This window comes from Saccopteryx bilineata, chromosome 12 (genome assembly GCF_036850765.1).
Source record: "Saccopteryx bilineata isolate mSacBil1 chromosome 12, mSacBil1_pri_phased_curated, whole genome shotgun sequence".
Lineage (NCBI taxonomy): Eukaryota > Metazoa > Chordata > Mammalia > Chiroptera > Emballonuridae > Saccopteryx > Saccopteryx bilineata.
The window spans coordinates 15,750,124-15,775,986 of NC_089501.1; the positions used below are offsets into that span (position 1 = coordinate 15,750,124).

Sequence of the window (25,863 nt, forward strand, 5' to 3'; positions counted from 1 at the left end):
GGAAGGCAGATGGGAAAGGATCAAGTGGGTAGAGGGGGTCTAATATACAGTAATTGAAGGAAATGAGACTTCAGGTAGTGAGCAGGCAGATGCTGAATTGTAATGTTGTACACCTGACACTTATATAATGTTATTATCAATGTTATTCAAATAAATTTAAAAATGTTTTAAATCTGTACTATCTGCTGGAAACTCTGCTAAATGCTCTACATTAAATATTGTACCCAATTCTCATTAGAACCCAATAAAATGTATTGTATTACTATTGTTTGGTAGATGAAGAAACTGAGGCGTGGAAATTAAAACCCAAACAGCTTTACTCAGTCATGACAATCCTCCACAGCTGAGGAGCCAGGGTCCATCCCAGTGTGACCCGCCTCCAAACCCCATGGCATTACCCAACACAAAGCATCATCTTCCTTTCATGAGTCAGCGCCAGAACCTTCCTTTGATGAATCAGACTGTTGATCTTTCAACAATCAATAAAATGCATATAGGGTAGTGTTCTAAGATTTTCTCCTTATAAGAAGAAAATTAATTTTATTGTAAAGTATAACAGATTTGAGGATAAAGTAACCTGATTTATAATCCCAGTAAGACTACATAATCATGGACAAGTCAGTTTTTGTGAAAATGTTTTTATTTGAAAAAATGGGATTACAATTCGTCGTGGGGTGCACATGTAAGGATTACATGAACATGGCCTACATGACTGCACCCAGCACACGGCTTGGCACATGGTGGGTAATCACTTTACTAAACTTTAAACCTATGCTGAAACCATTTAAATGAACATCACAGAAATAGAAACCAATGAGCCCCTGAAAAGACTAAGTATAAAAAAATCATAAAAACAGCCTGACTGGTGGTGGCATAGTGGACAGAGTGTTGACCTGAGATGCTGAGGATCCAAGTTCAAAACTCCAAGGTCACTGGCTTGAGCATGGGATCATTGACACGACCCTATGGTTGCTGGCTTGAGCAAGGGGTCACTGGCTTGGCTTGAGTGCCTCCTCCCCCCATCAAGGCACTATGAGAGGAAAGAACAACTAAAGAGATGGAACTTCAAGTTATACTTCTCATCTCTCTCCCTTGTCTGTATGTCTGTCATCCTTGCTAAAAACAAAAGTCATAAAAACACCTTGAGGTTACATCTGATATTGGTTTGGTTTCCTATTAAATGTATTACATTTGATAAACTTTCCATTTATATAAACTTCAAAAGAAAAAAAAGTACTTTATAATTTCAAAAGTGTCTGGAATACATAGGACCCAAGATCAGGAAAAAAATGGTTGGTTTCAGCTCCAAGTCTGAATGGAAGCCAGTGCCACACCCTATCAATGACTCCAAAGAGAATGAAGCTCTCCTATCGCAGACAGTTAGTTGCTCTGTCAAAAATGATCATTTATACCAAGTTACAGAACTTGCTTGAGTTATCTCTGTTGTGTATATTAACTTTTCTTATCTTTTTTCCCCAAGGAAAAATCTGACATTGATTGCTTAGCTTCCTACATTTCCGGTTTCTGGGACATGTTTCTCAAAACGGGTTCTTCATTCCACGGAATTTCTATGAGTTAAAGTGAGAAAATAAAAAGAAAACAAGGTGGTCAAAATGCCCTTAGTGGAGCATCAAGAGTGGCTCCTCCAGGAATCTAATTGCAGAGACTGATGGCCTCTGGAAATGGTGCACCGTGTTAGAGCCCCACACGACACCCTGTGCGTGTGCACGCATGCACACATGCACGCAAAAGAACAGATTGAATTTACAAGTCATATATAAAATCAACTTTGTAACTCAGGTTTATGACTTATACAAATATCTGAAAATATCACAATGCCACCAGCTTCTAATTTTACAGTATTAAGCCGCTGACCAGCTGAGGGACCATGGGGATACAGGCATTTAATCTCTCCAGACTTGGTGAGCTTGTGGGCTGAAAGGACAAGAAGGTCACTTTTTAAAAATTCAACTACCAACCTAAAAGTTCATGGATAGGATTAAACCCCCTCTGCACAGGCTCCTTAATTTCATTTTGTAGTCTTTCGTCAATTTAATTAGGGTTCTACAGCCAGGCATCCCAAGTACGGGATTAAAATAGGCCTAAACTAGATGTTGATTGGGGCTTCAAATGCAATATTGAACCCCTCATGAAAAAAGATAAATTGAAAGCAAGCCAAAATTTTATTTTTTCCTCCAAAATTATATTTTCATTAGTGAAAGGTACAGTTAATGCATGATATGAATGGTAACAAATAAGAGAAAAATGATAAAATAATTTCATAATAGCAATCCATTATTTTACCCAGAGAAGCTGGAATCAAGGCATAAAATATACAAAAAAATAGCATGACTTCCCCTTGACTCTATGTTTACAGAAGATTCTTCTATTAGCAGTTTCTTCTCATTTGGTACCAGGGCTGAGTAATTAGGCAATGCCATTTACTGAGGAGTCAGTTATACTATAAATAACAAGATGCTAAAAAACTAGAAGGGAAGTATACATTATTTTAGCATGCTGATAATCAAATAGGTAATGTATGGAAGCTTAATATTCTTTTTCTTACATACTCGTATATGTTTATATATATATATGAGAACAAGAAGAAAACTAATTAAATGTTGTGCACAGTCAACTGTTGTACCTAACAGTTCATTTTTAATTTTAAGACCTGACCTAATCAAGGACATGCAAAGCCATGAATAAAAAAATACATGCTTAAATTTCTCTAGGTATGTGTTGATTTCAGAAGTTACATGTTTTTTGACAGAAACTACACTTAGAAAATATTTTTACTTATGGATTTTTTAAAATTAATTAATTAATTTATTTATTTTAGGTGAGAAAAGGGGAGATAGCGAGGCAGACTCCTATATGTGCCCTGACCAGGATCCACCCTACAACCCCATCATAGGCCAATGCTTGAGTACCAAGCTATTTTTAGCACCTGAGGCTGATGCACTCCAATGGAGCCATCCTCAGTGGCAGGAGCCACACTTGAACCAGCTGAGCCAATAGCTGCAGGAAGGGAAGAGGAAGAGATGGGAGAGCAAGGCAGGGAGAAGCAGATAGTCACTTCTCCTGTGTACCCTGACTGGGAATCAAACCTGGGACATCCGTACATTGGACTGATACTCTATCCACTAAACCACCAGCCAGAGCCAATTAACAGATGTTTTAATCATATGATTTTAAGTTATTCACAACAGATACATTAAAAACATTTTTGAAAATCTCTGCACTTTTGCTAACCAGGTTACCATATGACCCAGAAATTCCACTTCTGGGTATTTATCCAAAGAAAATGAAAACACTAAGACATAATTGCCCCTATGTTCATTGCAGCACTATTTACAATAACCAAGATATAGAAACAATCTAAGAGTCCACTGATACATGAATGGATAAAGATGTAGTATATATGTACAATGGAATATTACTGCAATAAAAATAAAATCTTGCCATTTGCTACAACATGAATGAACATAGAGGGTATTATGCTAAGCAAAATAAGTCCAACAGAGAAAGACAAATACAGTGTCATTTCACTTACATGTAGAATCTAAGAGACATTAAAAAAAAAGAGAACAAAACAATAACAGATACATAGAAACAGAGTCCAAAGAGATAGTTGCCAGAGGGATGGGGGGTGAGTGAAAAAAAGTGAAGGGGAATATAGTATTCATATTAGGATAAGTCTGCAGGGTGACAGATGATTACTAGAATAAGTAGGGTTATCACATTATAAGATGTACAAATGTCCAATCACTTTATCTTACATCTGAAACTAATATTATGGTAACTGATATTATATTGTACACCAACTATACTTAAATTTTAAAAATCTGGCCCTGGCCAGTTGATTTACCTGTAGAACATTGGCCTGGTGTGTGGAAGTCTCAGGTTCGATTCCCAGTCAGGGCACACAGGAGAAGCAACTATCTGCTTCTCCACTCCCCCTTCTCTCTCTCTCTCTCTCTTCCCCTCCCATAGCCATGGCTCAAATGGTTCAAGCAAGTTGGCTCTGGGTGCTGAGCATGGCTCTATGGCCTCGCCTCAGGTGCTAAAATAGCTCAGTTGTCAAGCAACAGAGCAGTGGCCCCAGACAGGTAGGGCATTGTCCCCTAGTGGGCTTGCTGGGTAGATCTCACTCAGGGAGCATGCAGGAGTCTGTCTCTCTATCTTCCTGCCTCTCATCTTCTCACTTAATTAAAAAAAAAAAAAAAAAAAAAAATATATATATATATATATATATATATATAAAATCTAAGTTAAAAAAATAAAATTTCAACTTAAAGAGAAACTTTCAGCTTTCACTGCCCCCTTAAAAGAGGCTACAAGTTCAAGTCCTATTTATAACCCCTTCCTGGTGGGTCTTATACAAAATTTCTATAGTTTATACAGTGTGATCTGGGTCCCCAGCCCGTGCCGACCGATTCAGGGCCTGTGCCTGACCTGAGGGTGGACAACTGAGAGCTGGCCGTGAGTGCTGCAGGTTAGGCACTCAGGTGTGAAGCACTCTCCAGTGAATGGGCCAACCTGCCATCTACCCTACCAATGGGAGTATAACAGTATAACTGGGAGATATTCACAGGAAATGCAGGAGCAGAGAAATACAAATACACAAAGGGGAAAAACCATAAAAAGGAGCCATGAGGCAATTGAGACCATGAGGAGAAAGCAGGAGACAAATGGCAAGGAGAGAAACGTCAGAGGTGGCTAGGCGGTGGGCAGGGGAGTGATGTCAGAACTGCAGATCTGCTAGGGAACTATAAGCCACGTTATTAAATTCTGAATGTTGATGAATGAGCTAAACTCCATGGAACTGCTCTTTGACTACTGAGACTTTTACTTTAGTCTCCATGTGTCCTTATTGAAGACCTCTCACTCACTGAGGAGGAATGAATAAGAGCAGGTCCCAGGCAGGAGCAGCTGACAAACTGGGTTTCTATCTGAGCTCAGCCATCACTGACTCTTAATGAGACAATTAGTCACTGTGAGCTCACTTCTTGCACCCATAAATGCAAATAAAAAAAAAATACCAGTCTCACTGGTTACTAAATGATTAAATAAAATAATGCATGTAAAGAGCTTACTATGTCACTTGACACATAGTAAATGCTTGATAACTTACAGGCATTTAATAAAAATAATATAATAAATTATTTTTATTAAAAATTCAAGCATGTCTCTGGTCTTTGCAATGTGAAAGAGCTTCATACTTTTTTCTAGTAACTTATGCTATAATAAACAGGATGGCCCGATCTACACAAAACCAGGCAAACCTATATAGTACACAAAAACTCTCTATAAATATATACAACTATTTGGTATCCAAAGACGAAGGAAGAAAGAATAGAGATCATTTCTACAGAGTCTTCTCCAGTTTTAAGGCAGTATGAGTCAGCTTTGGTTCTGAAGGTTCATATACTGGCTTTTTTGAAATCTTGGTTGTGCCTAGTTTGCCTGAGGAATTTTAGGGCTGATCTAGAAAAAAAAAAGGATATACCCTGATGGTAAGCAATACTCAACAAGCTTTATGGGGTGGTGCTTGGACAGGGCTGCATGAGAGGAACAGCCTCTCAAGCATGACACTGCCCAGGGGGTTAAGGGGAGTCAGCATCCAGAAGGGGAAAGGCAGGAAAATTCCCAGACAGGGGCTTGCATGTGTAAGTGCTGTCACTCAGAGGATGGTGGAGAATCTCTGGGTCAAAGGACTCCAAAAGGCAGCAGCAGCTTGGAGTTTTATAACCACAAGGCTTTATCTTATCAAAGGCCAACAGATGCCAAGTAAGGTTTTGCTGGGTATATAAAGCAGGCAGGCTCTAAATGGCTAAAAGTCTGCTTGTATTAAAAACAATTGGATGCGCAAAAATTTGAATTTGGTGCCAGCTAGATTGGTGCTAACAAGTTGCAGTTTGCAGTGAAGTAATAAGCAACCTGGGGACCCAAAGTCCATGGTTGGCTCATTTACACAACTACTTGTCATTTGACAGGAAAGAGAAGGCTTGCATGCAGACCAGTGACACATTTCCACTGTTCTAAAGGCAATGAAGGGCTGTTTCTGGTTCAGGGAGCTCTTGGTGGCAGGTCAATCTACCTCACTGATTGTTAAAGCAGAAATTCATGGCCTTCCCTCTTAAAATTATACTCACAGTTAAGGTTTTTTTGGGAAAAAATAATAATTTTAAAAGCCGGTGGGTATTGTTCACAAAACTTTGCCTGAAAATCACTTGATTGTCAACATGAAACTAACTTCTACAACTTTGAGATAAAAGCTCAACACAGCACACTTTTAGAATCATTGTATCTATCAACTTTTTATTTTACTCTGTGTTAGAACTGGCAAATAAAGAAAAGAAGAAGATAAAATGTAACTTGAGGGGGAATCAAGTTTCAGTTTACTCAAACCCTCTCTTGTTTGTTGGAAAAGAATTTCTAGATATGTGACTATCAGACAACAATCTAGCCACCACTTCTCATCTGATGCCAGCCCTCTGCCTACATTTCCCAAGGGGACGGAGCCCAAGAGGACCAGCAGGAACACGGCCAGGGATGGTCCTGCTGCTGAGGATGGCTGCCACAGGTCTGACCTCTCAAACTCTTAGTTTTCTGATCTTTAACAAACAATAATCAATTGTGTATATGTACCACACCTTCTTTATCCAATCCTCTACCGAGGGACACTGGGTATTTACATGTCTTGGCCACCATTAATAATGCTGTGGTGAACATGGGGTGCATGTGTCTTTACGTACCAATGTTTTTGAGTTTTGGGGGTAGATACCTATAGGGAATCACCCATCTAACCTTGAACCCTCTATGAATTGAATTGGGGAATTTTAGTTAAAACTCCTGAGTGAATGTCTCTTGGATGCAAACACTAAGAAGCTGTGTGAGTGACCTTTGTGCAGACAGAAAGGAATGCATGTGAACAGGCTTCAGAAAATTAGCCTAGAGGTTCTAGATTGCCCTTCCTTTGTACTTGTTAATTAGCAAAAGAAAAAGAATGTACTGATCAAATTAGCCCTTTCTCCATGTCAGCAAAATGGCCATTAGTCATTCTTTCCCCTTATCACCTGACCTCCCTTCCTTGTAATCCTGTTACCTCTGCTCTGCTTCTGATCAATAAAAGCTAAGGGAGAAGAAAATGCAGGTCTTCCTTGCCTTCCTTGGTAGGCCTCCCCCTCTTCCTCTTGCCATAAGTTTGTGTCTTGAGTAGGTTTCTTCCATGTGACACTGGTAGTTCCCAGCGGGCTGGAGTACTACAGATACCCAGTATAGGGATTGCTGGGTCATATGGTAGTTCTATTCTTAATTTTTTAAGGAACCACCTACTTTCTTTCACAATGGCTGTACAAGTTTACATTCCCACCAGCAGTGAATGAGGGTTCCTTTTTCTCCACAGCCTTTCTAATACTTGTTATTACTTGTCTTGTTGATAACAGTCAATCTAACAGGTGTGAGTTAGTATCTTAATGTAGTTTTGATTTGTGTTTCTCTAATACCTAGCGAAGATGAGCACCTTTTCATATATCTGTTGGGCCATCTGTATGTCTTCTGGGAGAAGTGTCTGACCAGGTCCTCTTCCCATTTTTTAATGGGATGGTTTCCTTGTTTATTGCTGAGCTTTGTTAGTTTTATTATATACTACTCAGCCATAAGAAATGATGACATATTACCATTTACAACAACATGGATGGGCCTTGAGAATATTATACTGAGTGAAATAAGTAAATCAGAAAAAGCTAAGAACTGTATGATTTCACATATAGGTGGTATATAAAACGGAGACCCATGGACATAGATAAAAATGAAGTGGTTACCAGGGGGAGAGGAGTAAAGAAGGACAAATATAGGTGATGGAAATGATTTGACATAGCATGATGGGCAGAGAACATAATCAACAGTTCAAATGCTATAGAAATGTCTACCTGAAACTGATGTAATACTATTGATCAATGTCAGCCCATTAAATTTAATTTGTAAATTAAAAACAAAACAATAATTGATGCTAACAAACAGAGGGGATGTTTTTGGCCGGGGATATATGCAAACTCTACAATTCCCACTCAATTTTGCTATGATATTAAAACTGGTCTCAAAAATAAAGTCTATATAAAGAAAAGAATAACATTATCTTCCTCACAATATGGTCTGGAGATCACATCTGATAATACTCCTGGCCGGTGGAAGATATCCAGTGAGTGCCCCTGGCCTTCATCCATCCCACCTCCTCACCGTCCTTCTAGGTCACAGGAGTTAAACAAGATAAGAGAGAACAGCCAGAAGGCAAGAGGACACGTAACTACACTGAAGTGGGCAGGGCAATTCGGGAGAAGTTAATGAACAAAACAGGAAAGAGGCCAATGTCACCTAGAGGTGACAGACACAGAGCTTGGTATGACTCTGCATTCACTGGCCAGGAATCTATCAGAATTCCAGCATTTAATACCCTCCCATTTTAACATCAAGATGCGACCTGAGATAGCCCTAGGAATGATCTGCTCTTGACACAGTTTTTCACTGATCAAGGGCCTCAGTCCAGTCACCTTCTTATCTGTCATCAACCAGCACAGTGAAAAACACCCTCAGCCGTGAGTTTCCAACTTTACCCATATCAAATTAAGACACTCATTCACACGCCTTGATCAATTTTTCTCTCCCTTTCCCCAAGGCGGCTAAGGTGTTCTATTTCCAAGATTCTTTTTCTCAATGTTGCAATGACAATTACTACTTACCGAGTTCCTAATGTTGGCAGGGCATAAATTATAAATGAGGACAGAGAAAGGTGCCAGCTTTAAGAAATAAATAGATTGCATGGGACATACTTATACTAAAAAAAGTATTGCTGTTTGCTATGCGTGTTTCACAGAGAGCCCTGCATTTCATCTGGCAACCCGAGGACAGAGAGAACACACTCAAATCCTGGCTCTGCAGCCACGGCCTGCTCCCTGGCTTGGGCCCTGCTCTGACTTGGGCTGGAAAGAGGGGTCATAAAACTCAGGGACCAAACAGCAACAGAATGACCAGGTCTAGGGCAACTGAAAATGATGGAGATTTGGCAAAGCAAAAGTAAAGGCCCTCACTTAAAGCCATTAAACAATACTATGGAAAATGTTTTCCATGGGTCTAGAAAAAAAAAATAGTATGTTAGCTAAGGGTAAAAAATATGTCTGTGAGCCATAGACAGCCCACAGACCAACAGTCTGCACTGTAAACCTGGTTTGCACCTGTTGAGACCTGACTGCACTACCTTAGCCTGTGGGCACGGCGCTCCCTCATGCCTGCTCCCACCGCTCAGCCAGCAGCGCCCGCCTGCTCCTGGCGCAGGCTGCCCTCAGTGCCCAAAGGGACTGCCCCAGTCGCACTGTCACGCTATCTCTCTGCCAAAAATGAGTGAGGTCCTGGAGACTTGAGATATAGAAAGCATTATGCATACACTTCTCAGTAATTCTCTTTTTTCTAGATGAGTGGTAGTTTCACATTTTAGAAAGCATTTAGAATTCTAAATACTCTGTTCTCCAAATGCAACCAGAGAAGCTGAAAAAAAGGAAGTGACTTAACTTTGTCAAATGCCTATCATGAGAAACTGTGTGGGGAACTTGAAACAACTCATCACACTCTTCATCTTTGCATCAGCTCTCTGGGGTATCATGACCCCATTTTACAGATTAGCAAGCTGAGGCCCAGCATGGCTCAGAGGAACAGCAAGGCTGTGAACTCTTCCTTGCTAATTCTTTCTACTCCATTTCTTAAAAGAGCCCCTTTTGTAGGTTTAATATCTATAATTAAAAGGCAAGTCCAAACATTCTTTTCCCCCGGGCATGTTGTTCTACAGCTTAAAATTTTCACTACATTTACCTTTTTGCAGTAGTGACACAATGATATTTTTAGAACTGAAATGTGTTCTCCTTAAGGAATTAGTTTATGAACATATCAAGTTCATAAAGACTAATAACTTTTTATTTTTTCTTTAATATTCTCTATTTAAACTTTACAAATATTATGAAGTTACAGTGTAACTAATGATACGTGAAAGATAATTAGATTGAATTTTATAAAAATGAGCAAGAGCTAGCAGATCTCCCTTTTTACATTAGTCTTTTTCCTCTCTCTCTCTCTCTCTCTCTCCCTCTCAGCAATCCACTAGCCCTAGAGAGTCAAGTCCTGTTCTGCTTCAGTTATTAAGGATGTTGCAGGACACAAGTGTTTCTTCTCTCTTTTTTCTTTTGTGTGTATGTTCTTTAAGTAGACTTAATTTTTAGAGCAGTTTTAGATTCAAAGCAAAATTGAGCACAAAATATAATGATTCCTCATATGTGAAAAATATAATGATTCCTCATATGTGCACGGCTGGGACACAACACAACCTCTCCATTATCAACATCATGTACCTGGGTGGCACTTGGGTACGTCAGTGACCTCTACTGACATATCATTATCACCTGAAGTCCACAGTTTATATTCACTCTTGTTGTTTCATGTACTATGGACTTTGATAAATGTATAATGACTGTGTCCACCATTATACAGAGTAATTTCACCCCCCTAAATCTGGGCTTGCCTGTTCATCCCCACCCTCTGCTGACAACCACTGATCTTTTGCCTGTCTCCAGAGTTTTGCCTTGTCCAGAATGTCATATAGTTAAAATTACATAGTATGTAGCCCTTTCCAATTGGCTTCTTTCACTTAGTAAATATAAATTTAAGGTTCCTCTATGTCTAAAATTTCATAGCTTGATAATTCTTTTTTTTTTAGACTAATATTCTATTGTCTGGATCAATCACGGTTGATTTATTCATTCACCTTCTAAAAGATATCTTGGTGGCTTCCAAGTTTTGTCAATTATGAATAAAGCTCTTGTCAAACAGAGAGTTGCAGGGCACAAGTGTTTCCTCTACAAATTAAAACCAGAAATTATTAACTAAAAGGTTATGAATCATAATTTTACAAGCTATTACTATGTGAAGGTAGAATTCATAAAAAATACTGGTTATAAAATGTTGAATAGGTAAATGTTTTTTAAACTTCTGAAATAACTGCTCTTAAAACTGTCCATTATTAATAAATAATTGGGACACCCACTGTCATTCTAGACTGCATGATTTTCTGAAAGAAACCCTTTTGTACACTGCAGATAACAGTTTTAGATAATATTATTCAGGTACAGGAATAATTTAAATATTGTATAAAAAGGTGGTACTTCTAAAATTACTCATAAAATGTAGTATTTGTACTGAATACCAAAAATGCTGGATCCTGATTATAATCTTAGAGTAATAATTAGTGATTCTGGAAGACTTAAACTCCATATTTGGTGTGTCTCCGAAGGGTACGTAATCATCATTTTTAAAAACTGAAGGAGCCAGCTTGTATCTAACATGTGTCAGGAAATATGCAAAGCAGCTGCATATTCTTTCAGACTCTCAACAACCCTACAAGGAAGGTAGTTTCCCTACTGACATTCCCTTGCACAGATGAGGAAATCAAAAGGTTATACAATTTTCCTATGGTCAGATCTTTAGCATATGGGTGGAGGCTGGCTCTGAATTCAGGCTGACTTTGAAGCCTATGATATACATGTCTTTCTTATACACTGTCCTGATCTAAGCATGTGACCCATGTAATCTGGGGAACTCAAGTTCCAAATAAGCTTTGAAATAAACTGTTAGCCCCTGTGTTATTGATATATATCTTTGAATGTTTCCTATTACCTACTTAATTATTTGGGGAAAAATTAACTTTTAATAATGAGAATTTGGGAAACAAGATATGCAAACTACTTTCTAATTATTATGTTTTTTTGCAAACCTCACTGATACTGAGGAGAAACATTAAATGTATTGGTAGATTAAGAGACAAAAATGAAAATAAGAATATCTCTTGCTTCTAGTGCCCTTAGGATAAAGATATTTTGTATATGTTGAAAAAATATTTTGCTTTACATAAAGTTTAACATCTACCATTTCCTTCTTTTGAAAGATATCTGTTCATCTTTATTTGGGCATCATTATAGAGTTATCTCACAACCTTTATTGTTGGTTTTATAAATAATATATTATCACTAACAGAACACATTACATAGTCATAATTTTGTTTTATGGCTATTGAAAAAACACACATTGCTCAATATGACTTTACATGTCAGTAACAGTATAAATTGCCCCTAAATTAGCAACATCAGATTTCTTACTAAACACTTGCAAAAATAAAGTATAGACAGACTATTTTTCAACGCTCTTTCTACTATAGTTTCATATAGACTTCTACTATGTTACTAAGGTTATTACTTAAGGTAAAAAACAATTTATCTTGTATTATATATGGTATCATTTTTAAGGCAGGCATTAACATCTAATATACTTGTATCACTACCTCTCTATAAACAAACACTTTCCTATGATAGAAGATCATTTGAGATGTTCTGTAAGTGATGGCAAATATTTCCTTGGTCTGAAAATGCATTACTCTAACCATTCTGTTAGAGCTATAAAATATGATAAAGCCTGAATTATTTTTCAAATAGTAGAAAAAGATAATCATCATTCATCCTACTGTTGCTGGATGGCAAGTGCCCAGCATTAAATATATGCAAAATTCAGTGATCTGTTAAAGTAGACTGCATTACTTAGTAGTATTAGCTTTGGGTACAATGAGTTCCAATTTTGTTCAGCTATTTTACAGTTTAAAAAGCAGGCAGACTTTCATACACTTAAGAATTTTAAAAAGATGCCAAGATTATTAACAGAGGTCAAATTCTTCTATTCAAAAGACTACACAAAACTGCAAAACAATAATAAAAATGAGGGAAAATGAATATATCGTCTACTTGAAGCAGATACTATCGACTAATTCATCCCACACTAAAATCTCCTTCTTCCTTGCTTGCCCCTTGAACAGAAGCTGTAAAAGCCAAATGTGTGCTTCTCAAGCCTTTCTCTAGTGAGAGTTGGTGATGTGACAAAGTTTCGGCCAATGAAACATGTGCAAGGCCAGCCAGCAGCCCCATTTCCCCTCTCCTTTCTGCCTTGAATGAAGGTGTGATGCTGGCTGACGTGCTGTCACAGCGGCTGTTCTGCTGCCACATGAGTGTAAACCCAGGAGAACTTTAGAGGCATTGCCACGATGGAGGAGACAGTGACAGCCTGTTCCCAGTTATGCCTTAAGTTCAAACTAAGGCTACCATGTTACTTAACTCATTGACTGTCACCACTAAAGCGTTAAACATTTGAGTACCTATCCTTTGGTTGAGTTTTTAAATGAGTGGTCAGATCAAAATTGTACTTACACCATACTTAAAATTTGGAGAAATAGCAAGTTTTTCTCCATATTATTTCTTTCCACAGTATTGTTTGGTACTATAAAGGTTTGATCAGAACAGTTATATAATGATAAATTGTATGACTTATCAATGAATTTAGGGTAAAGTCCTCTGTTCAAGGTCTAAATGTCTGATATATTGCAGGGCTTGGGGGAAGGTTAAAAAGCTAGAAAAAGAAGATGTTGTGTTCCTCTACTTAGCTTGAAAAAAGTAGGATATTTTTTCAAAATGGGATAAATTATTCAAGTAAATATTATCAAAGAAGACTATTCTATATTTAAATTAATATTAAATCTCACATTAATTAAGGCATTTTCTGTGGTATAATTTATCACCATGCTGTTAAAAACTGATATCCTAATACTTTCATCTCAATTCTTGTTAACTATAAAATTATCCTAAGATATCTAGAAAAGGTTCTGGTTAATATATGAACCCCTATGTTCACTGCAGTATTATTTACAAACTATAAAGCAACTCAAGCGCCCATCAACAGGCAAGTGGATAAAAAAGCTGTAGTACATATATACAATGAAATATTACTCAGCTGTAAAAAGAATGAAATTTTACAATCTGTGATAGCAGGGATGGAGTTAGAAGTTACTATGTTAAGTGAAATAAGTCAGTCAGAGAAAGACAAATATCATGTGATTAACTTATATGTGGAATATAAAAAACAATACAAAGAAACAAAACAGAAACAGACTTATAGATACAAAGAACAGATTGACAGCTGTCAGAAGAGGGTAGGTTTGGGGGCCTGGGAGAAAAGGTGAAGTAATTGAGAAGCACAGATTGGTAGTTACAAAATAGTCATTGGATGTGAAGTACAGCATAGAAAATATAGTCAATAATACTGTAATAATGATGTATGGTGTCGGCTGGGACTGGAAATATCAGGGAGAATACTTTGTAAAATATATGATTGTCAGTCCTGGCTGGTTGACTCAGTGGTAGAGCACTGACCTAGTATGTGAAAGTCCTAGGTTCAATTCAGTCAGGGCACAGAGGAGAGGCAACCATTTGCTTTCCTATCACCACTTTCTCTCTCTCTCTCTCTTCTTTTCCTACAGGTATGGCTTGACTGATTGGAGAGCACTGGCCCTGGATGCTGAGGATGGCTCTGTGGAGCCTCAGCCTCAGGTGCTAAAAATAGCTCAGTTGCCAGTGGCTCCAGAAGGGCAGAGCATCAGTCCCAGATGGGGGTTGCCAGGTGAATCCTGGTCAGGGCACATGTGGGAGTCTGTTTCTGTATGCCCCCTACTCTCACTTTTAAAAAATTATATATATATATAATTATCTAACCACCAAGCTGTACACCTGAAACTAATACAAAATAATAGTAAATGTAAAAAAAAAATCCTAACTTAAAAAATTATAATTACTGTTTTTACTAAATACTGGTCTTTTGCTTAGTAAAATTAACACTAGTTGAAATGTTTGATTTTGGCTTGACCTATGGTGGCACAGTGGATAAAGCGTCAACCTGGAATGCTGAGGTTGCTGGTTCAAAACCCTGGACTGCCTGGTCAAGGCACATATGGGAGTTGATGCTTCCTGCTCCTCCCTCCTTCTCTCTCTCTCCTATATGTCTAAAAATTAATTTAATCTTTTTAAAAAGTTTGATTTTGTACTTTTATAGAGCATCATAGCTGAGTTACAATTTCTTTTTCTTAAATTTAAAAATTCTCTCTATCAAATATATATATACTTATATTTGAAAAAATACATTTTTTATCATTGTTTTATTGCAACTACACCAAATCTTGTTTAAAATTGGTCAGTATACTTGTGATCTTCAACTATTAATTTCCATATAAACTGACTCTCTTATATTGTATATTTTCTTCTCACCATTTGAACAATATTAGAATTCCATATCTTTCCTTTTTGGAAACAAGACTGTTGTTCCAAATAGAGAAATGTGACCTTCTACCATTGACAGAAAATACCTTCCTAGTACTGAATATAAAATACTGTCCTTGGCTTAGACTCACTAACTTGATTTAAAATATCCTTGTTTAAAATGCTTCTCAGAGCCAGAAGAATATTTCACCTTTTCCTACTCCATCAGGATTTATGAGAGATCTGTTAATTCTTCCTGCTTTCTTTGCCCCATATTAGCAGGATACTCTCCCCGCAACCAGCTTGACCTCTGAACTCTACTGGCAAAGATTCGAGGTCCTGAATCTAAAAGATCAAATACATGGCCTGTAAATGTTCACCCTGGACAATGGTGGAGATCTGCAGTGGCCTTAGTCTTCCATCACACTGGCTGGTTACTGACATGATGTCACTGAAGGAAGGAGACCAAACTTTTGTCAGTCAGGTAGGGAGTAAATGCTAGAACACATCCAGTTGGGCAGTGGGGTGCAACTGCTCAGCTGTCCGTCCTGCTGAAATCTCTGGACTCCAATTCCCAACTCCATTCCCACCTGTTCCTATCTGCCAGGCTGAACTGTTCATCCCTTTCACAAACATCTGTACACCTATTGCTCCATAGCCAATACCACATTCAATTCCTGTCCACAGGGGCTGACCTGTGCACGGCTATATGTCTATGTGGTAAGTCCTATCAATGTTACTAAGGTGCAATCTGGTTCCACTTGTCTTTTTTCTCCTTAACCCACTTGGACCTCTGGGTACTGGCCTTTACTCACCTTACACCCATGACTACCATGATACGCCATCCTTTGAAGCCCTATAGAATGTCCTTATTCTTTGAAAACCAAACTCACACCTCAACACTATTTTCAGAACTACTAGTCACCATCTCTTATAAAAGAACTGCCTTCTTGAATGAACTCTATCTAGCCTTTAGGCTCCTGCAGCCATGGACAAGGCCATCACAATAAAATGCCGTTATACTCACTTAGAAGTGTATAAACTTCCATGAGCATGGTCCTGTGATGTTTGTTTCTGAGATAATCTTGTTAACACAATATCTTTCTATATCACAACACACATAAATGCTGGTTCACTGTAATTCAAGGTCCCCCCTCCATCAAACTGATAGAGAAACTCAAGCGTTTCCCCATATTTCACTGGCATAGCTGTTAAGTGTTTTTCCAAAATGTCTTCAGCACAAGGCTCTAAATTATGAAGTAGCAAAATAAGATTGGGGTAACAGTCATTACAAATTTGAAAAAAAGGCCTTAACCAGTTTTCAACTGCTACGTAGCTTGACCCTTTGGTGGCTATGGACAGACAAGGTTCTTCATTCAAACAGCCCAAGATCGCAGGAGAAAAGCTGGACTCCGTCCAAACCCTGGAGAGATACCAATCACACTTAAAGCTAATCCCTCTTCATTATGAAGTCTGTAAAGAAGCAGTTATCACTGCTCCACCACTTCTAGAGAGTGTCACAAAAACAAACTTGTGAAGCTTTCCATGAAAAATGTAATTCTATTGTAAACTGCTTTTTGCAGTTTCTAGCCTTAATGACAAAGCATGGCAGATAGGGTTTGTATTGAAAATGTTTTGTTTGTTCCTTTTAAATGAAGTGCCTCAGTGTTTCTCTTTGTACCAGAAGAGTCAAAGTTGTAACATAACAACTTAAAAAGAGTACAGTGGATGTCATCCCCACTCCAATTAAAACCTTCCTTTATATAAGCCATGAATTTGTTAAATACAGTAAGAAAAATTATTTCCATTATGATTTGATCACAATCATATATTTTAGCAAGTTAGTAATTGTACCATATGATCAATTATTAAGTATTTTTAAGCACCTAACTGGTACCCTGTGTGTCAGTGTTCCCTTAATCCATAACCGTTCACAATTGTAGTTGTTGTGATTGTGTCCTGTGGTCACAGTTTCTCCAGGCAGATGAGAGTGGGAGGCATGGGAATGTGCCCAATTCTTTTCCCCCCAGGATGCCAGTCTAGGCAGCCGCCGTGCCCAGTGGTAATGCAGGTGTTGATGGGTAACTTACCACACCATCAGTGGCACAAACACTAAAAACTGAGAATGGATAAAAAGAGCCTTGGAGAGTGAGATAGGCAATTCAAATAGCTAGACTTGAGGTGGAGGTGACGGGTGAGTGCTAGAGAGGAAGTAGTTGAAGAATACTGCAAAGCATTAGGCATGTCTAAGAATGGGAGGGGAGGAGTGGAGACCGCAATCATACAGCCTGAGACAACAGTCAGCAGTAACAATGACACTGGCAGAACTTCTCAGGCTTTTCCAAGTCATACACTACAATGTAGGTAAATTCTAAATAGGTCGTTGTCAGGGGTAGTTGCCTTGACTATTACAGTGTTTCAACATATATAGTAACAGCAGATTCCCAAATTCAAGTAATTTCTTCCCTGTGATCTTCAGAAGAAAGCTCATTGGATTAAGAAAGTTAGAAACGCCATTCAATTTTTCACAGGAACAGAGTGTTTCTAACACCTACGGTAACTGCATATTCTAGAGGTTAAGCATACATTTGTGAAATCTATGTTACATACAAAAACAGACACAGAGTAAAGGTTTTCTTTTTTAATCACTGGGAAATTTAGTTGTTTTTCTTTATATTTGACTGAGGAACTCAGAGCCCCATGGCTACCAGGCCTGAATATCCTCCATGTTAAAAGGCACTAATGAAACAAGACTGTCTTACTTGCAAAGAAAGTTGCTACTAAAACCATAAAAAGCCATTGACTTAAAAAAGGATTTCTCAACCTTAGCACTCCTGACATTTCCGGTGGATAATTCTTTGTTGTAGGGGTTGTCCCATTAAGATGTTGAGCAGTATCCTGGCCTCACCTACTACATGACTGAGCACATACCCCTGGATGTCAGTCAATGTCTCCAGACATTGTTAAATGTACCCTGGGGGGCAAAATAGACCCAGCTGAGAACCAACAGTTAACACAAATTGTTTGATTACAATAATAATACTAATACTAATATAGTATTATGTACTAGGCACAATTCAATTCGACCCTCAATAACAACTCTACAAAGTATGCCTGACCTATGGTGGCGCAGTGGATAAAGCGTCAACCTGGAAATGCTGAGGTCGCCGGTTCGAAACCCTGGGCTTGCCTGGTCAAGGCACATATGGCAGTTGATGCTTCCAGCTCCTCCCCCCTTCTCTCTCTCTGTCTCTCCTCTCTCCCTCTCTCTGTCTCTCCCTCTCCTCTCTAAAATGAATTAAAAAAAATTTTAAAAAAAAGGCTTATTTTAATCTTCATTTTACAGATGAGTAAATTGCGTTACAGAGAGGTTAAGTAACTTGTCCATTGGACATATAAGTGGCTGGGGAGAGTCAAACCCAAGGACTATGGCTGCAGAGTTTGGGCTCCTCACTTTGACACTATTACCTGCTATGAGATGAGAATAAACACAAATCAGAATGATATTTTGTTCAAGATTTTTAGTAGCACTATAACACTGGGCATCCCTACTGATTTCAGGATACTCATCTGCAAACTAGGAACAATATGAAATTAAAATATGGTATTTTATCAAAGGTATTCAGTAAGGTTCAACAAAAGCTCTAAGAATGACGAATGGCATATTCTTTCTTATCTATCTATACTCTTTACATGTTAATGCATCTTTGGTTTCTTCTCTCCCCTGTTTACCTGCATATAATTAGAATTGATTATACAAAGAAATACTATGAAACCTGGCTTCTTTTGGTTTAGGTCACCCCTCCCAGTCATCTGTGGCACAAAATACCTCCTGCATAGCAGTGTGTCCCATCACAAACCACAGCAACAGGCCACAAAAGTTTCCGATGGTCGTTAAGTAGCTCTTGTACCTCAGGGACTGCACCTAGCTTCACACACTGCACCACACACGCAGTACTCACAGGTGGTAAGCAGAAATTCCCCATCCCCCCACCCCACCAAAGATATCTACTCCCCCATCTCGGACCTGTGAATATGCTCTATGTATTTTACATGGCAAAAAAGAGAGAGTTTGTAGATGTAATGACAGCTGCACGAGGATAATTAAAGTGACCTTAAAACACAAACATATTCCAAGGGACCTAATCTAGTCACCTGTGCTCTTAAACGCAGAGACCAGTCTTTGTCTGGAGGTGAAACAGGGGCAGTGGAAGGGGAGCTGGGGGTTCAGCAGGCACTGCTCGTGTGGCTGACAGGCTCCTGGCTGACAGCTGGGAAGAAAATGGGGCCTCAGACTTACTGCTGCAAGGAACTCAATTTTGCCAACCACCTGAATGAACCTATAAGTGATTTCTCCTATAGAACCTGCAGGCAAGAACCCAGGCGTGACCACATCTTGATTCTGGCTTTCAGAGACCCAGTACAGAGAAACCAAACAAGGCCTCTTGGACTCTGACCTGCAGAACCATGAGACATTACTTTGTATTGCTCTATGCTGCTATCTTTGTGATAATTTGTTACAGCAGCGACAGAAGAGTAACACAGCACACAACATACCTGAGATAATTACCATGTAGCAGATGGAGTTTAGAAAACTGGCCTTTCAACTCCCAGACTATTTCCCTAAATAATTAACATCTGCATCAGAGTGGAAGTGAATAGTTTTGCACCCATTTGCTCAGTGGCCCCGAACAGCCACTGGAAGGTAGGCATATACAGATGGGAAGGGCTCCGCAGCACTGTGTACTTACACAGGTTTGGCCTGTTAATAAGTGACAAAGCCACACTCTTTCATATCTTTGCCTTTGAATGTACTGCCTTTAACAGTAAAAATGTAATAAATATATTAAAGAGGATTAGACAAAGTAAGCCATGAAAGAACAGATGCTTTCCTGCCAAAGGGGACTAGGAAGAGGTAAGACGTAGTGAAACTGATGAGATTTTAAGTTGGGTCTTGAAGGACAGATAGGATTTCAAAAGATGAATGTTAAGACCTCCTGCCTTTTTTTTTTTTTTTTTTTTGTAAATCTGAAATCAAATTCTGGTGTGTGTTTGTGTTGGCACGTGGTTTAACTGATCGCCATTAGAGTGAAAGTGTTTGGACTTCATCACGTTATGAAGCAGCTCTATGGCAGGCTGTTAAATAGTGAACATCTCAGGACAGGTGTGTTTGGTTCTTGAACTGATATTTTGCAGATACGCTGGCATCACAGTTAATGAAACAACATGAAAAAGCAAATGCTGGTGAACTGTCATTTCAAGAAGGTAGAACCTTCTCTAGTGACTAATAGCAGAAGCCCAGACAATCTGCCTATAACTAGTAGTCCTACAACAGAGGACCCCCTGATAAGATAAATGCAGCTGGTGCAGCAGAGGAAGTGGGAGACCGCTGTGCAGCCAGGCAACCCTCTCCTCTCCAAGACTCAGGCTCTATGCCCTGGCTACACTGGTACTAAAAATCAAAATGCCTTCCTTTGGCTATAGCTGATTAGACACCTAACTACAGCTAGGTCAGACTCTCCATTCTGGGAATTTGGAACTGAGTCTCTAAGATGCTTTTTAGAACCTTTATTAGTACTTAAACTCACTGACCATGTAAACTAGAGGATTGATTTGTAAGGAGCTTGTTTACAGAGGAAAGAATGAAGCAGATGTGTCTATAGACAAAAGATTAAGTAGCTCAGGAAAAGAAACTGGAGGAATTAGCAATCCTGGTTCCCGGGGCCTTCTGGATTCATAGTTTCAAGCCCTGTGAGGTCTTTCTGTACTTTCTCTCCTGGATCCATGAAACAATCCCCTCTTATCCCAATGATCATTTTATCAGATTCTTAAAAACAGCACTTGGGGCCCTGGCCGGTTGGCTCAGCGGTAGAGCGTCGGCCTGGAGTGCGGGGGACCCGGGTTCGATTCCCGGCCAGGGCACACAGGAGAAGCGCCCATTTGCTTCTCCACCCCCCCACCCCCTCCTTCCTCTCTGTCTCTCTCTTCCCCTCCTGCAGCCAAGGCTCCATTGGAGCAAAGATGGCCCGGGCGCTGGGGATTGCTCCTTGGCCTCTGCCCCAGGCGCTAGAGTGGCTCTGGTCGCAGCAGAGCGACGCCCCGGAGGGGCAGAGCATCACCCCCTGGTGGGCAGAGCGTCGCCCCCTGGTGGGCAGAGCGTCGCCCCCTGGTGGGCGTGCCGGGTGGATCCCGGTCGGGCGCATGCGGGAGTCTGTCTGACTGTCTCCCCATTTCCAGCTTCAGAAAGAGAAAATTAAAAAAACAAACAAAACAACCCCCCCCCCAAAAAAAAAACAGCACTTGGGACCATGAGTCTTCTCTCTATTCCAGGGGTTGGAAACCCATGGCTCGCGAGCCAGATGTGGCTCTTTTGATGGCTGCATCTGGCTCACAGACAAATCTTTAATAAAAAAAATAATATTAAAAATATAAAACATTCTCACGTATTACAATCCGTTCATTTCCTACCGCTCATGTTCATGGTTGCAGCTGGCTGGAGCCAATCACAGATGTCCTCCAGGACAACACCAAATTTTTATTGGATAATGTGTAACGTACATGGGTCATTGTATGGCCCTCATGGAATTACATTTTAAAATATGTGGCGTTCATGGCTCTCTTAGCCAAAAAGGTTCCCGACTCCTGCTCTATTCCAAGGTTAGAAAAACCCCAAGAATAGGTCAATTTGCTTGTCTGCCTTCTCCAAGTATATCAGAGTGGCTGAATCCTGCTAAGGAAGAATCAAACAAATGGACAGATGGGGCCATCACAAACCCATGGGTACCAGCCCCACCTGCGTGCTCAGCAGTGTCCCACAAGTCACCAGATTCTCTACTCAGTCTTCCTGTTGCCTACTGTCATCTTGCAGCGACCACCCTATCTCTCCAGTTGCATCCACTGTGGCTTCTGCAAAGAGGGGCCTCTGCACTTCCTTACCTCCACTGCAATGTGGCTCCCACCAGAATACGCCACTAGATCTACTCTAGTAGGGGGGGGGGGCACTTTCTACCTGCTGTCATCAAACCCCAAGGCCAGTTCTTGTTCCCTGTCTTGCCTTCCAGCAGCATTTGACAGTGCTGAGACGCATTCCTTCAAATAGTAAATATCCAAAAACACTCCACGCTGCCACACTCTGCTAGTTTACTCTCTCTGCTGCTTTTTTTTTTTTTTTTAACAGAGACAGAGAGAGAGAGGGATAGATAGGGACAGACAGACAGGAACGGAGATGAGAAGCATCAGTCATTAGTTTTTTTTGTTGTGACACCTTAGTTGTTAATTGATTGCTTTCTCATATGTGCCTAGACCGTGGGGCTACACAGACTGAGTAATCCCTTGCTCCAGCTAGTGACCTTAGGTCCAAGCTGGTGAGCTTTGCTCAAACCAGATGTGCCCGCACTCAAGCTGGCAACCTTGGGGTCTTGAACCTGGGTCCTCCGCATCCTAGTCCGACACTCTATCCACTGCGCCACTGCCTGCTCAGGCTGCTGCTTCTTCTTCTTAAGATTTTTTATTTATTGATTTGGGGCGGGGAGAGAGAAAGGGAGGAAGGAGCAGGAAGCATCAACTCGTAGCAGTCACTTCTTTTTTTTTTAATTATTTATTCATTTTTAGAGAGGAGAGAGAGACAGAGAGGGAAAGAGAGGAGAGAGAGAGAAGGGGGGAGGAGCTGGAAGCATCAACTACCATATGTGCCTTGACCAGGCAAGCCCAGGGTTTTGAACCGGTGACCTCAGCATTTCCAGGTCGACGCTTTATCCACTGTGCCACCACAGGTCAGGCCTAGCAGTCACTTCTTATATGTGCCTTGACCAGGCAAGCCCAGGGTTCTGAACTGGCAGCGGCAGCACCCCAGGCCAATGCTCCATTCACTGCACCACCATAGGTCAGGCTCCTTGTCTGTTGTCTGTTCCTCTACACATCCCTTAATGCTGATGTGCCTCAAGCCCTGACTCTTCTGATTGGACAACACATTCCTGTGGGAGGTCATTTACATCCACGGATTGCCAGTCTTAAGACTGGTATCGTTAGGTCTCTCTTTGCAGTACTTTATGTATATTTCCAATTGCCTACAGGGGACCCTCTGCTCTTGGACATCTTTCTCACCTAATGTGAAACACCCCAAAATAAATCCATTATATCTCTCCACTCCTCTCTTTCACCTGTGTACCCACCTTCACTCAACCCCTTGCACAAACCAAGAAACCAGGCAGGGTCTTTGACTCCACTTTCTCCTTCCCATTCCATATAAGTGCTCACAAGGTTTTGTAAATGTTCTTTTTTAAATAGCTCAAGGAGTTTTCTGGATCCCTATTACCCCTTTCTGCATTAAGGACATTATTACTTCTCACCAAAATATGGCAGAGTCTTTTATAATATGTCCCTGATTCCAATCTCATCCAAAAATGCAAATTTTATATTATTTCTCCAACGTAAAACCCTTCCATGACCCTATCAGATGGCTCAGTGGAACACCGGCCCGGCATATGGACGTCCTGGGTTTGATTTTCAGTCAGGGCACACAGGAAAAGCAACCACCTGCTCCCCCCCCCTCCACTGCCCTGTTCCCTCTCCCCTCCCTCTTCCTTTCTCTGTCTAGCAGCCAATGGCTCGATTGGTTCAAGCATGGCCCTGGCACTGAGGGGAGCTCCATTGGAGTGCATCAGCCTCAGGTGCTAAACATAGCTCAGTACTCGAGCATCACCCCTAGATGGGGTTGCCAGGTGGATCCCTGTAGGGTCGCATGCAGGAGTCTGCCTCACTATCTCCCCTCTTCTCACATACAAAACATGATAATAAAAAACAAACAAAAAAAACCCTTCTATGATTCCCAGTGACTTCAAGATAAAGTCATAAGATTCACGTTCTGCTTTATGCCTTTGGCCCATTTCTTAGCGCTCCTCTTAGCATAAGCTCCTGATTTGGTTGTTTAGCTTATCCACAGAGCCTTCACCTAGTCCATTCCCTATTTCTTTCTTTCTTTATTTTTTTACTAAGACAGAGAGAGAGTCAGAGAGAGGGATAGACAGGGACAGACAGGAATGGAGAAAGATGAGAAGCATCAATCATCAGTTTTATGTTGCGACACCTTAGTTGTTCATTGACTGCCTTCTCATATGTGCCTTGACCGTGGGTCTTCAGCAGACCGAGTAACCCCTTGCTCGAGTCAGTGACCTTGGGTCCAAGCTGGTGAGCTTTGCTCAAACCAGATGAGCCCATGCTCAAGCTGGCAACCTTGGGGTCTCGAACCTGGGTCCTCTGCATCCCAGTCTGACGCTCTATCCACTGCGCCACCGCCTGGTCAGGCCCATTTCCTATTTCTTCAGCATTCTTCACTCTCCCCTTCAGGTGGCTAACCCTACTCCTCTTCAGTTTCCCCTAATACTTGACTGCCTTCCAAAAGTGTTCCAGAATCCCCGAAATCTGAACTAACTCTCCCAATCACACTCTTTCACCACACCCTCATTTCCTCTACTAAAGCAATTATCACACTAACCTTTTTAAAAATTGTATTCATCTATTTACATTTCTGGAGGTAACACTGGTTAGTAACACTGTATAAATTCCAGGCATACAACATTATAATCTGGTATCTGTGTACTCTCGTGCATGCTCCATCATTACTCATATCTGACCCCCTTTACCCATTTAGCTCACCCTCAACCCTCCTTCCCTCTGGTCACCACCATCCTGTTGTCTGTCATCTATGAGATTGTTTTTGTTTTATGTGTTTGTTCATTACTTTTTGTTGGTTTTTATATTTTATTTTGATATTAAATTTAATGGGGTGACATTGATCAATCAGAGTACATAGGGTTCAGGTGAACCCTACACCATTTGAAATGTTGATTGAGTTGTGTGCCCATCACACTTTTTTGTTTTATGTTTCGCATTTTGCAAGAATGTGGATGGGTCCTGATGGTATTATGGTAAGTGAAATAAATCACATAGAAAAGGACAAACATCCTAAGACTTCACACTGGCTTTTCACGCTTCAGCTCTTTGGCTTCCTAGTGGCGGTTGTTACAGCTGTCCTGCTTACTGCTCTCTCTCCAGCGCCACCGGTGGTACTCCTAAATATTTCTGGAAGGAGGACTACTGGCAAATGTTTCTTAATTTAATTTACTAAAGAAAGACAACACTAAGATTATTTTTAAAGATATTTGGATATGAATGATTACTGTCTTTCCCTTTTGCATACACTTCAGGAAGAGCTACACTACCTGGGTGTCACTGCTTGGGGCCAGCTCACTATGCTTTTGTCCAGTCAGTAACAGTGTATTACTTTGACTCAGAGAATCTTTTTTGGTAATATACCTCATTATGAATTTAAAATTCACATCACATTTGTGTTATTATGTCCTTTATAAAATGACTCACTTAAAAATTAAATAATTGCAAGACTATTTCCTCTAAAATTTAAGTTATACTAGCTAGCCCCAAGACTAGGGGTAGAAAAGAAAGCAAATTTATAATTACCTTCAGAGATGTCTTCTTTTTCTTCATTTTGATTTAAACAACTTTCTAGAAACCCCCCATTACTTTTATTAATGCTTAAAGCACTATTTTAGATAATTATATGCACATAATCATGTATATATTGTGTATATACATATCATTACGGTGTATATACATACATTAATACACAATAATAAACATGTGCTTAATGTTGAACACAATAATTCTCTTAAGGGAA

At 40.0% G+C, this 25,863-nt stretch overlaps 1 protein-coding gene across 2 annotated transcripts in view; it reads right to left on the minus strand.

Moving 5' to 3' along the window:
- Positions 1 to 25,863, minus strand: part of MAN1A1 (mannosidase alpha class 1A member 1) — a 163,622-nt gene that overhangs the window by 117,771 nt on the left and 19,988 nt on the right. The window lies entirely within an intron of this gene.